The sequence below is a fragment of the Nicotiana tabacum genome, chromosome 15, assembly GCF_000715075.1.
Source record: "Nicotiana tabacum cultivar K326 chromosome 15, ASM71507v2, whole genome shotgun sequence".
Classification (NCBI taxonomy): Eukaryota; Viridiplantae; Streptophyta; class Magnoliopsida; order Solanales; family Solanaceae; genus Nicotiana; species Nicotiana tabacum.
The window spans coordinates 102,377,435-102,390,686 of NC_134094.1; the positions used below are offsets into that span (position 1 = coordinate 102,377,435).

General features: G+C 38.1%; 1 long non-coding RNA gene across 7 annotated transcripts; it reads right to left on the reverse strand.

Annotated features, from left to right (window-relative positions):
- On the reverse strand, positions 1-4,436 carry LOC107806434 (uncharacterized). Of its 7 annotated transcripts, none has more exons than XR_001652666.2 (4): positions 3,915-4,436; positions 3,619-3,660; positions 2,511-2,558; positions 1-2,406 (listed from the first exon to the last, which is right to left on the reverse strand). It is a non-coding gene; the product is annotated as an uncharacterized LOC107806434 (long non-coding RNA). The 7 variants fall into 7 exon arrangements; XR_001652668.2 differs by lacking the exon at positions 3,915-4,436 and having other exon boundaries at positions 1-2,180; positions 2,357-2,406; positions 3,619-3,904; XR_001652669.2 differs by lacking the exon at positions 3,915-4,436 and having other exon boundaries at positions 1-1,435; positions 2,055-2,406; positions 3,619-3,904.
- Positions 4,437-13,252: the final 8,816 nt, after the last annotated feature.

Consider the following 13,252-nt stretch of genomic DNA (forward strand, 5'->3'; position numbering starts at 1 on the left):
TAATCATAATCAAAAGAGTTTTATATAAGAATAATATGTTTGTTTTCTCACCAATATGTGCAAAGAAATGACATAAGAATTGTAACCAAACAACAAGTAATCCAAAGCTTCAGTTGCATATTTTTTAACTTGTTGCTTGTTACTGTAAGGTTGTCTCCTCATCTGCCTGTTGTACTTCACAGTTGCCCAGTTTGTGATCAAGTTGTCTAGTTTTGTAGGTTGTTATTGCATACCTTGTTCGACTCAACAATGTATGAACCATTTAATACCTTGACGGAAGACCTGATGGTGCTGCTGCAACACATGGTTTAGAGTGAAGTAATACTTGAGTTACGACGACTAACATTTTCAAGTGACCAACCTGTAAAAAAGTTGTAAATGATATAATATCACCCCGTCCTTGTAAAAGGTGTTTTTCAGTCTTTGGTATGTTGTGAAGCAGCTAACTCTTTTTCTCCCAAAAGTAATTATATATTGTCCGTGAAGACAGACAATACCCAAGAGGTACGCATGGCGGTCAAAGTTGAGGCATCTACATTTTTGTTGCGAAACCCAAACAACAACAACGACGACCCAGTGAAATCCCACTAGTGGATTCTGGAGAGGGTAGTGTGTACGCAAACCTTACCCCTACCCCGAATGAGTAGAGACGCTGTTTCTGAAAGACTCTCGGCTCAAGAAGACAAAAAGAGACAATATCAGTATCACCAATAGAAACCATAGGAAAAATAACATCATGGAAATGAGAAAGTAGATGCAAAGCAAACGCGATAGACAGTACATAGACCCGGTACTATAGTAAACAAAGGAGTAGTAAGACACACCATTGTTGCGAAACCCAATGAGACCTTATTTGTAGCTAATGAGAATACAGTAACAATGCAAACATGATGCCAGTCAACTTACTGCTAATAATAATATACATAAAATAGAAAAGAGAACAATTTACTCTTTCAAGCATAAACTTTAAGAAAAGCTATTAGTAAAATCTTTGCTCTTTTTTGGAACTCGAAATTAAGGCTATTATAATCTTTCACTATTAATATTTTTTTCTAATATATACATAAGTAAGCAAATTACTGATTCCGCTTCTTTCAAGTTCATGAAAGTTTTAAACAGGGATTAGTGATGTGGTGACTGAAATTGGACTACATGCAGCTTATGATCACCAATAGAGAGGTTTTAAAGTAACATTGACAAGTGTAATTTGTGAAAAGCATAAGCATGTAAAACTTCCTACCTCCAGCTTAACATTTAAGACCATCTCGAATTGCTTGACAATCTCTCTCTGATGACATCTTGGTCGATTTCTGCCCTCAATATTGAGATTGGAACCTTAATAACTGATCATCACGTCCGATCCTTTTCCGGACCCCGCACATAGCGGGAGCTTAGTGCACGGGCTGCCCTTTTACAATAGATTAACAACCTAAGGCTTCAGAAGCAAAAACGACCAAAATCAATAAATTATGAAAACTGTCTTGATACTGCACTAAATTATGAAATTATGTTCTAAATTGAGAAGTAGAAGTGAACTATCATGGCAAACATGATATTTTTGATATATTGAACCGAATAAATGTTTAAAACCATTCCTCCTACAGTGCCTTCAAGAACGACAATCTTTTCTACTAAACATTTAGTACCATGGAAACACTTGAGGGAAAATCTTTTTAGACCAAACTAACCGAAAAAAGGTAAATGTGACACAGTAGTACAACTATATGATAACCTTTTATCTGGTCAAACTCGGCAAGAAGTGGAACTTGGTAAAGAAGAAAGACAACATAAAAATAAAAATGAAAGTGTAAAGTAACCTAAGTTCATTTGAAAAACAAAAATGACATAACTCACTTAACTCCCTTACCTCTGTTGGAATAAAATAAGACAAGCAGCACAGCATCCTAAGCAATTGGTATGAAGTTGAGCAGCTCTTGTTAAGCAACATAATTTACTTTGTGAAAGAGGCCACATGAATGCTTAATGAAGACCCAAAAAGATGCCAAATATTCATATACAAATGAACTTCATTTGGAATCTAAAATATTACATACCTAGAAATTAGTACATTACTGGTATGATGAGAAAGTCGCTGGCTTTTTAAGTTAGCTCTTTTAGCTTGCAGTTGCAATAAAATGATTGTTTTCTCTCTGACGATCTCCGACGACATTTGTGCATATCTAATACGACGTCACATATTTCTATCAGCAAGTCGTTGTTCCTCAGTATACCGTAATCTATGCAATCCAGTGTCTTTGCTTGTTGACACTCCAGTTCCAAGCAATTTTTTATTTTGTTAAGTAATTTTTACAATTTGGTTTAATTCTAAAAAACTTTACATTAGATAGATACATACCTCTATTTGTAGAAACTACTGGAATTGGAGAATTTCTGAATCACATCTACCTGATGTTGATCAAGGCAATGGAATAGTAAATGTATAGACATGTATAACTTAAATGAGTTAGCCAATTAGTATATTCGGAATTTTGAAGTATTTGTGGACTCACCTACATCAAAGATAGAGAAGGAATCATTTGTATTTGTAGCTGCAGAACCTATTAAATAAAAAGCAAAAGTAACTTAAATGATAGTAGATCAAGATATGCATCAAAATACACCTATATATACACATACGACATTATGCACATGTATAGTAGTAATGTCTCTGATAAGGACGAAAAAGTTATACTTTCGTGACCTTCCTCAGAAGCTAACGGAGGATTAGTAATTGTAAGAATACTTCGTTTTCCAGGTTGGATGTCGATCTCTGAAGAAGATAGTGCAGTACTTGTATGATGTAACAGCCGCAACTTTTTGATTCAACTCTTTTAGCTTGCAGTTGCAACAAAATTGATTGTTTTATTTTCGGCTACATTTTGTGCAATCTAGTACGCGGTGTCATATTCTTATCAACAAGTCATTGATCCCGAGTCATTTTCAGCTCTATGCAATGCAGTGTCTTTGTTTGTCAACATTCTTGTTCCAAGCAATTTTTTATTTTGTTAAGTAATATTTACATTTTGGTTTAAGTCTAAAAAACTACACATTATCCCTAATTTTTTGATGACAGAAAATTAGATTAATAGTAGCAATTGAAACATATCCAAACAATTGATAGACGTCTCAAATGTATTTCTTGAACACAACCATATATAGCACACATATTATTCACCAATGCTATCTAGAAATAAGTAATATTCCATTACATATATAGGAGTATGTTGTAGAAAATCAGAGCAATAAAAGTAGTTTCAATTGCTTCAAGCATGTTATCAAACACTTTAGGTGCTTCATTAAACGGGTACAGCAAAATCACAATGGAGACCAAGCAACTCCTTATTCTAACAAATTTAATTTATAAAAGGAAAACATAGATGATGTACAAAAGGATATAAATCTCAAAGTAAGCAAGACTTGGTACAAAAACCAACACAATCAGAGAAATAAAATGTAAAGTAGATATTTCCTACCACCAGAAAATTTCGATACCTCCTAGAATTTCAAATGGAACAAAAATGGCAATCTATCACATGCAATGTTAGATGAGGTATCAGAAATTACATTAACTAAAACACATTATTCGCTAATTCTGTCCAGTAGAAGTAAGTAATGTACCCTTTGGATTGTTGACTGACAGAGGAGCATTTTGTAGAAAATCTGTGAAAAAAACAAAGAAATAGAATATTGTTCAGTTACTTTGGCATACTATCAAACATCTTAGGTGCATAATGCAGTAAAAAGTTTGTATAATAGACCCAAAAGAAATGGCGATTACAAACAAAGAAAGTACAGCAAAAGAAAAGCAACCCAACTAAAAATTGAGAAAGAGGAGAAAAGAGAAGTATGACAGAGAGAGAAATTAAAGCGAGAAACTGTAGAAAAGAAAATGGGTTCCAAGCAAGGTGTCGCACATTTAACAACACGTGTCACCCAAGTTTACTGTACAATTTTTATTGCTTTCTGTATAACTTTTTGATGCGGTGTTCGTACACCTTGTTCATTTCTATATAATAAAAATAAAAATAATACTAGTAGGTGATCCCGAACCCAACATGAACAATAGCTAGAGATATCACAAATTCAATTTCCTTTGTTTGAAGAATAATGTAATTTGTGTAAGTAAGACATAAAGCTATAATGCTTATGATTGGGCGGAATTACTCAGCTCAACATATTCGAGCTCATGTCCTTGTATAATTAAAATTGAGGGGAAACGCTCCAGCAACAAACTGAATACTATTTCCAGCGTGGCAGTTCTCTTTTGCCAAGTTCCATGTGACTAAACATAGAGACAACAATGCATAATAATATAAGGATAATATTTATGTTAACAAAATTTATAAAATTAGTTAGAATCCCCACAAGCTTTCTTAGTATCTTTTACTTCAGCTTATAGAGCAATTGAAAAGTTGAATGAATTAGCACAAACATCTATTCTTCTGTCATACTAAGAGTATCTCTTACTTCAGCTTATACAACAATTGAAAAGTTGAACAAATCAGCACAACAACTATTTTCTGCCATACTTTGTAAACGTGGGCTCATCTGAAGCCTTACTCATTACTCAGGCCCAAGTGAATGTCTTAGAGAACAAGCCCAACCCTTAGTTACATTTACAACACAATTTATAGTTTAGCCACTAAACTTGTACATATATATAGTGAACATTCTAGAAAACTGATTTTTGTAATTGGTCTTGGTCATATCTGAAATAAGAAAAGTTCTTCGTTTCTTTCGTTCATTCTCTCTCACCCGAATTTAGGGTTCTAGCTCATAAGTTTTAATGACGATCTGCCAATTTTGTATATCAACATGGTATCAGAGCCAGTGTATACGTAGCTCTCACTGTTCGAGATCGATCGATGGTACCCTCAATAATCTTCTCCGGTGGAATTCTTATTTGGTGGAAAATTAGGTTTTCCAAGTTTTCTTCTGAAAAGTGAAAATTTTTTTTGGATTTCAGCCTCGATTCAGTTCAATTTAGATATCAATTGCTAGAGTAGCGTGGTGAATTGCAGTTTTACGGTAAAAATTCTCACTTGACCTAGTTATCTCTTGTACGATAGCGATTTGGGGATTTTGCTCAGTATAGTAGAAATTATTGCTTCATATTTTGTATCCTGTAATTGTGATGGGTACCATTCCAACATCTGTGTCTGGTATTGCGCATGCATCTCCTCCGTCAAGTTTTGATGGTTTCACTGTATTCTCCGTTGATCACTCTCATTTCTTTTACATTCATCCATCCGATAATCCTAATACTCCGTTAGTCTCTCCTCCGTTTGATGGTCGGGGTTTTGTTGCTTGAAAAAAAAATATGCTTGTTGCTTTGTCAGCTAAAAACAAACTTGGAGTTATTACTGGAAGGAACCCCCAACCAGAGACTGATTCCCCTTATTACCCTACTTGGGAAAGATGTAATGACATGCTAATTGCTTGGATGACTAACTCCTTAACCAGAGATATTTCTGTTAGTCTCATAGAATTTAACACGGCTAAAGACATATGGACAGACGTTAATGAACGATTTGGTCAGTCTAATGGATCAAAGTATATACAAATCCAAAAGGAGATAAGTACAACAACTCAGGGATTCTGAGATATAGCTACATATTTTACTAGGATGAAAGGTTTGTGGGATGAGTTAAATGCTGCTTATGTATGACCAACTTGCACCTGTGGTGCTTTACCTAAACTTCTAGAAGATCAACGACTATTCTAATTTCTCAGTGGTTTAAATGACACTTATTCCTCCTGTAAGTCTAACATCATGATGATGTCCCCCATGCCATCAATCAGTAGAGCATACTCTATGCTTCAACATGATGAACATCAGAAGGAGAGTTCATCTCATGTTCCTAGTTTCTCCAATGATTCTGCATCATTCTCTACCTTAGTCAGTCAAGGGTCTCACAATAGGAACTTCCTTCAAAAGGTTCAATTTGAGCCCAAGAGGCAACCCTTATCAACTATTTCATGCAAATACTGTAAGAAGACTGGGCATACAGTTGATAAATGCTACAGGTTACATGGATTTTCTCAAGACTTTAAGTTTACCAAGAATAAGAAGGGTTCAACTTCATGTGTTCAGAGTGCAGATGTTCCAACTCAACTTGGGAGTTCATCTTCTTCACCTCATGGTTTCACTAAGGAACAATATCAGCAAATCATGTCCTTGATTCAGCAGGCTCATATCACAGCTCCTCCGGTCCCTACTAGTTTCAACTCTGAGAGCCTTTTTGGTGAAAATGCTGCTTATGCCAACTTTGCAGGTATATGTTGTTCTGTAGTTAGTAGTTCTGAGTTTCATGTATGTGGCTTATCACAGTTAGATGTAAATATTTGGATTTTAGACTCAGGTGCAACAAATCACATGACACCACATAAATATTTTCTTCACAACCTACAACCTTTACCTGCTCCCTTTCTAATTACTCTACCTAATGGGTACAAAGTGAAAGTTATATCTATTGGTTCTTTACATTTAAGACATGATATTACTTTACACAATGTACTTCTTGTACCCTCTTTTCAATTTAGTCTAATTTCCATTCACAAATTGCTTATTCAACTTGATTGTTATGCAATTCTTACAAAATCTGCCTGTTTTCTACAGGCCTCTTCTCTGAAGAGGCCATTGGAATTTGGTAAAGCCGTAAAAGGGTTGTACTTTCTGCATCCTGATGCTTCACCAGCTCCAGTATCTTGCTCTAATTCTCCTACAATTAGTTCTTGCATTCATGTAAATATGTGTAATTCCCATATTTTCATTGTCAACCCTGTTTCTATTTGTGTTAGTAATTCTATTTTTGTTCCTACTTTGGAAGATCATAGTGCTTCTTCTATTTCCTCCAATAATGGCAATAAAACTGATGTATTTTGGCATCAAAGACTAGGACACATGCCTTTTTATAAAATGAGGTCTATTTCTTGTTTGTCTGATAAACTCTCTTCTAAGCAACATTTTCATTGCTCTGTCTGTCCAATGGTTAGGCAACAGAGATTACCCTTTCCTGAAAGTTCCACTCACTCTTCTATTCCTTTTCAACTAGTTCATATTGACATATGGGGACCATATCATACTAGCACCTACAATGAATTTAGATACTTTATCACCTTAGTTGATGATTATTCTAGAGTCACTTGGACTCACTTGTTGTCTTGTAAAAGTAATGCTCTCCCCATTTTAAAGGCCTTTGTTTCCATGGTTAAGGTCCATTTTCACTCTAGTGTTCAAACATTCAGGTCCGACAATGCTTTTGAATTGGGGGGGGGGGGAGTTCTGAATGTAAGAAATATTTTCCAGACAATGGCATTCTTCATCAGACTTCTATGCCTCATACTTCACAGCAAAACGGGGTAGTTGAGAGAAAACATAAACATCTTTTAGAGGTCTCCAGGGCTTTACTGTTTCAATCAAAACTCCCTTTAAAATATTGGGGTGAATGTGTTTTAACTGCTACTTATCTTGTCAACAGGTTTCCTTCCACCATTTTAATGCATACTTCTCCTTTTGAAAAACTCCATGGTACTCCTCCTTCTTACTCACTTAAGATCTTTTGGGTGCCTAGCTTATGCTTCTTCTCACAAGCCTGGTAGGGACAAGTTTCAACCTAGATCTATTGCAGCTGTGTTTCTTGGCTATCCTTGTGGAAAGAAGGGCTACAAGCTTCTTAACTTGGATTCTCATTCAGTCTTTTGCTCCAGAGATGTGGTATTTTATGAGTTAATTTTTCCTTATCACTCTACTTCTCCTTCATCTTTTACTAACATCCCTCCTCCACATCCCTTTGTTGATGTTTCTTCACCTGTTGTCTCCACAGCCCCACCATCTTCCCCTGCTCCTTCTTCTTCTTTCCAGCCATCTGTATCCTCCTCTCCTCATCCTGATTCTTCTTCATCCCCTACACCTGATTCTTCTCCAATTTCTGTTCCTTCTCCTTCATCACCTCTTCCTGTCAGAAAGTCATCTAGAACTGTCAATCCTCCTCACTATCTCTCAGATTATGTATGCTCTCATGTTCAACCCTCTGCACCTGTTTCTTCTTCTACCAAGTTATCTACTTCTGACATCCATGCACATGAGCCTCAATACTATCAACAGGAAGCCTCTCATCCTGCTTGGCAGGCAGCCATGTTGAAAGAATTTGAGGCATTGGATGCCAACCACACTTGGGATATAGTTGCTCTTCCTCCTCACAAGAAACCTATCCTTTGTAAGTGGGTTTATAAAATTAAATAGAGATCTAATGGTTCCATTGAAAGATATAAAGCAATATTAGTCATTAGAGGTGACACTCAACAAGAGGGTGTTGATTATAACGAGATTTTCTCTCATGTTGTTAAGCTTACTACTATTAAATGTCTTTTAACTTTAGCTGTGAAAAAAAATTGGACTGTTTTTTAACTTGATGTTAACAATGCTTTCCTTCATGGTGACCTTCATGAGGATGTGTATATGAAGGTTCCTTCTGGATTTGTCATCTCTTCTTCTGCTTCTGCTTCTTCTTCTTCCTCCCCTTTAGTATGTAAACTCAGAAAGTCCTTGTATGGGCTTAAACAGACTTCTAGACAATGGTTTTCTAAATTGTCTGAAGCCTTGGTTTCCAGAGGTTACACAACCAGCAAAAATGATTATTCCTTGTTCACTAACAATTCTGATGGTTCCTTAGTGGTTCTTGCTTGAGTTAACATCTCTGAGTTGGATGCCTTGAAGGCTTTTCTGGATGCCCAATTTAAGATCAAGGATTTGGGATGTGTTCGTTACTTTTTGGGGCTTGAGATCACTTCTCATCCTGCTGGTTATCTTATGAATCTTTTTGGGGCTTGAGATCACTCCTCATCCTGCTGGTTATCTTATGAATCAGCACAAATATGCCTCAGACTTATTGGCAGAATTCAATTGTCAATAATTTTCACCAGTTGTTACTCCTCTTGATCCTTCTCTTAAGCTCTTGGTTGATATGAATGCACCTCCTGTTGATGCCAGTACCTATAGGTGCCTCATTGGCAAGCTTAATTTTTTGCAACACACACGACCAGATATCTCTTTTGCTGTTCAACATTTAAGCCAGTTTTTGCAAAGACCTCAGACTCCACACATGCAGGTTGGTCTCCATGTCCTTAGATACATTATGAATGCTCCTGCCCAAAGCATTCTTTTGTCTAATGCTGCTGATTTTTCCATTAAAGCTTATTCAGATTCTGATTGGGCAGCCTGTGCTAACTCTAGAAAATCAGTCACTGGATTTTCATCACCCTTGGGGATAGCCCCATATCTTGGAAGAGCAAGAAGCAACCCACCATCTCTCTATCATCTACTGAGGCTGAATACAGGGCCCTCAGAATGGTTGTAGCTGAGTTGTCCTGGCTCCACCGACTTTCGGCTGATCTGGGATTGCCTATTTCTGCTCCCATACCTGTGTTTTGTGATAGTATGGCTGCCCTCCACATTGCTAAGAACCCTGTCTTCCACGAACGCACAAAACATATTGAGGTCGACTGTCATTTTGTCAGAGATTGTGTGTCTGATGGTATCATCTCTTTACATTATGTCTCCACAGACCAGCAGCTTGCAGATATTCTAACTAAGTACTTCTATGGTGCTGTCCACAGAACTCTTTTGTCCAAGCTTGGGGTGTTCTCACCCTCCAGCTTGAAGGGGGTGTAAACGTGGGCTCATCTGAAGCCTTACTCATTACTCAGGCCCAAGTGAATGTCTTAGAGAACAAGCCCAACCCTCAGTTACATTTACAACACAATTTATAGTTTAGCCACTAAACTTGTACACACACACACACACACACACACACACACATATATATATATATATATATATATATATATATATATATATATATATATATATATATATATATATATATATACTCCATCGTAACTACCTCCAAACTACACAGAGAAAATTACACGGATAATCAAATATTCCATCAACATATTATATATCTATATTCAAGATTTAAATTGTTGGTAGACTATAAATAAATAAAATTGTAAGAAGAAGAAAATAAGAAAGGATCTTATCCATTTTCGCATGACTATGACAAATTTGTAACATCTAGCATATGAAGTTATTATTCTCCTTCTCTAGTGATAAAATAGATTATAAGCCATGCAGGTCACTTTGTAACCACGGCTTCGATCCTCTTGCTAGAAAAGTTACTGCGAGTTTTCTAATTTAGTTTAGCTGGTCATGGAAAGTAATTATTTACCCGAAAAATGGATAGAGTTAAATTTATACGTAGTTCTAAGGAAACGTGGTATAACTTAGTATAAATCAAAAAAGTAAGTAGAAATATATCGAATATTGACTGTAAAAAGGAATGAAATACAAACCAAACTGAGTAGAATATGATTTATGAACAAGCAAGATGAATCAATGTACAAGGCTCACAAAAGAATAATCTCTCTTGTATCTATATGTGAATATCAATAATCTTTTCAATAAGGGAGTGTGTAGATGCCTTAATGTTCCAATTGCCTCTTACAGAAATGATAACCACTCTTTTATAGTGAAGGGATCCTACTTTGAATATAATAAAAAATACATAGTGGAGATCCTATGATAGATTAGTTAATTTAGCTTTTTCTTAATTCCCGTCGAGATTCTCTCCTCAAGTGCGGCTACAACGGCTCTTGTCTCTTAGCTCAATCTTGGCCGGACTTGATATTGGTCAATCTCCAGATTTTGAGCTCGATACTGACTCGAGCTTGATACTAACTCAGATTCGGTATTGACTCGGTCTCGGTATTGACTCGGGCTCGGATCTTGAGTTCGATAACGCCACTTCACATCATAGTTCGATTTGAGCTCAAGCTCGATAATGACTTCGAGCTCGGCATTGATCGGTCCCTGAATCTTGAGCTTGGTAACATGGCTTCAGATCTCATCTCGGTATGATGAAAATGACCTTCGTCCCATCATTTTCCAATCTTGACTAATTACATGAAGGGCAAAGTCGGTTTTGACCGCATACAAATAGTCCCCTCATTTCTTGGGAAGAATATGACGAGAAACGACATGATTTTCCAATGATATGACTAGATATACACTGACATTTGCATCGAGCTCGACCATGACGTATATGATAACTGTCCCGTCGGTTCAGTTACCAAGGCATTAAATGTATGTCAGACGATGGTCGGCCACTGCTGATATTGAACTGTCATTGCCAACTCTATAAATAGCTCATCTTTTTATCGATTTTTACTTTTAGATCTCCAATCTCCAAATCTTCTAAATTCTTTTCCGCATCTTCTGAGTTCTTCATCTGCAAATATGTGATTTTCACAGCAAATTGCTTCTCAAAACACCAAAAGACCTATAAAGCCTCGTCGATTCCCGGTCGATGTGAGCCAGTATCGAGGTATATATACTCAATAACTGAGGGATACCTCAAGCAGGTAAGAAAAGATTGCAACTGGTAAAACAAAGAAGTGGTAATCCCGTCTCTTGAAGAAGATATCACCACCTATGCGGAAGGGTTTTTAAGTGTGTACACTTACCATTTCACGTTGGGCCCCTTCAACACCGTTATCGTTGACTTCGGCCGCAAGTATCAAATAACCCTAGGACAACTCCACCCTTCCTTTTGGCGAATCGTTATTATGCTCTAATTTTTCGTGAGCAAAGTCGAGGGGATGCCTTTTACATCGACCACCTCATCAGGCTATACAGCCCCCACCTCTATCGAAGTGGGTTAATAAAACTTCAACGCCGAGCTACCAAAGTATTGTTCTCGAGCATAGACGAGGATAGGGACCGAGGTTGGATGAGCCGGTTCGTTCGAGTGAAAACTTCCGACCTTATCTCGGCCGAGAAGATGCCATTTCCCGAGAAATGGAATATACAACGTAAGTATAATTCTAATGTTAGCTCCTATTGTTTTTCTCCTTCGTTTCTTTCTTACAGATATCCATTTCTATGATATAGCGGTTGCTTGGATTCCCAGTGTAATTCCTAACCTTAAGAGCTGGGTACGGGACCTGGCCTCGACCTCTACATATGTTAAGCGCTCGTGGCGTGATTTATCAAAGGGCCGATGGGAGGCCAAAACACATAGTAAGCTTTTTTCCCGCGTCTTTGTTGACTTTGTAAAGCGTTCCTTATTTTTTTTTTATACATGCCTTGGCAAAGATGCTGTTATGAGGCCCTTATCTTGTGAGGAGGGGACTTCGATCCCAGCACCGAAACCGGCAAAGAACAAAAAGAGGAAAAAGATCTCGACCTCCGAGGATCCGGAACCTATGAAGAAGGCGGCTCGTAAGCCGAGGAAGAATATCATTCTCCTGACCGAAGATTCTATTCGACATCTTAGGTATGAAGATGAAGAAGAGGAAGAAGATGACTCCGAGCTGGTAGCCCGAGTGAAAATGAGTACCGAGGCCCCAAGGCTACTGAATCAGCGAAGGTAACAGAGATTCCATCTCGTGATGAGGGAGTCTCGGGAAGAGAATTGGTCAAAGTCCCCGAGTCATCGAGGATCGAGGCTACCCCCTATCATAATGAGCCAACGGTGGGTACGGCTGCAGGGGCTGATCTCGAGGCCCCCCGAGATGGAGAGAACGCCCCAAGTGATTCACTTGGGGCAATAGAAATTGGAGGCTCCCCGCTGCTCCCCTCGTTTTCCGAGGAGATGATTCGAGAGGCTCGGGCCTTGAAGACCCTTTCCATCGAAGGAGGCCACGGAAGGGAAGATCCCTTCCGTGATTATTTTACTGGGGTCGAAGATGCTACCGGCCTGGGCAACTTGGAGGTCCCGAGGAAGGACTCGGGTGAGGCATCGAGCCTTTTCAACAAAGTGCAGCAAGCTCTGAATCGGGTAAGCCTTAACTCCCCTTGTTGGTATTACCTTTATGTTTGTTTTTCTTTTCTAACTTCTTTTCTTCTTTCTGCGTAGGCTTCAGCGCTTCATCGGGAAGCATTTTCTCGGTCTTGGGCTGAGCTGAGTCGGTACGAGTTCGACCTCCGAAGGCTCTCGTAGGAGAGAAATACCTTTAGACTTCTCTGTGGGCAAAGAGAAGAATAGACCAAGGACTTCCGAGCCGAGTTGGCCAAGGCTTACCAAGATCAGACCGACCTGACCGAGTAGGTAATGACAATCTTAAAAACTCATGGGCTCGATTCGGGGACGGTGGCTAATATTTAGATCTCACAGCTGCAGCAGAAGATCAAGATGATCGGGCAACTCCGTGAGGAGGTCGACGTGATAAAGATGGAGACCTTGGGGTG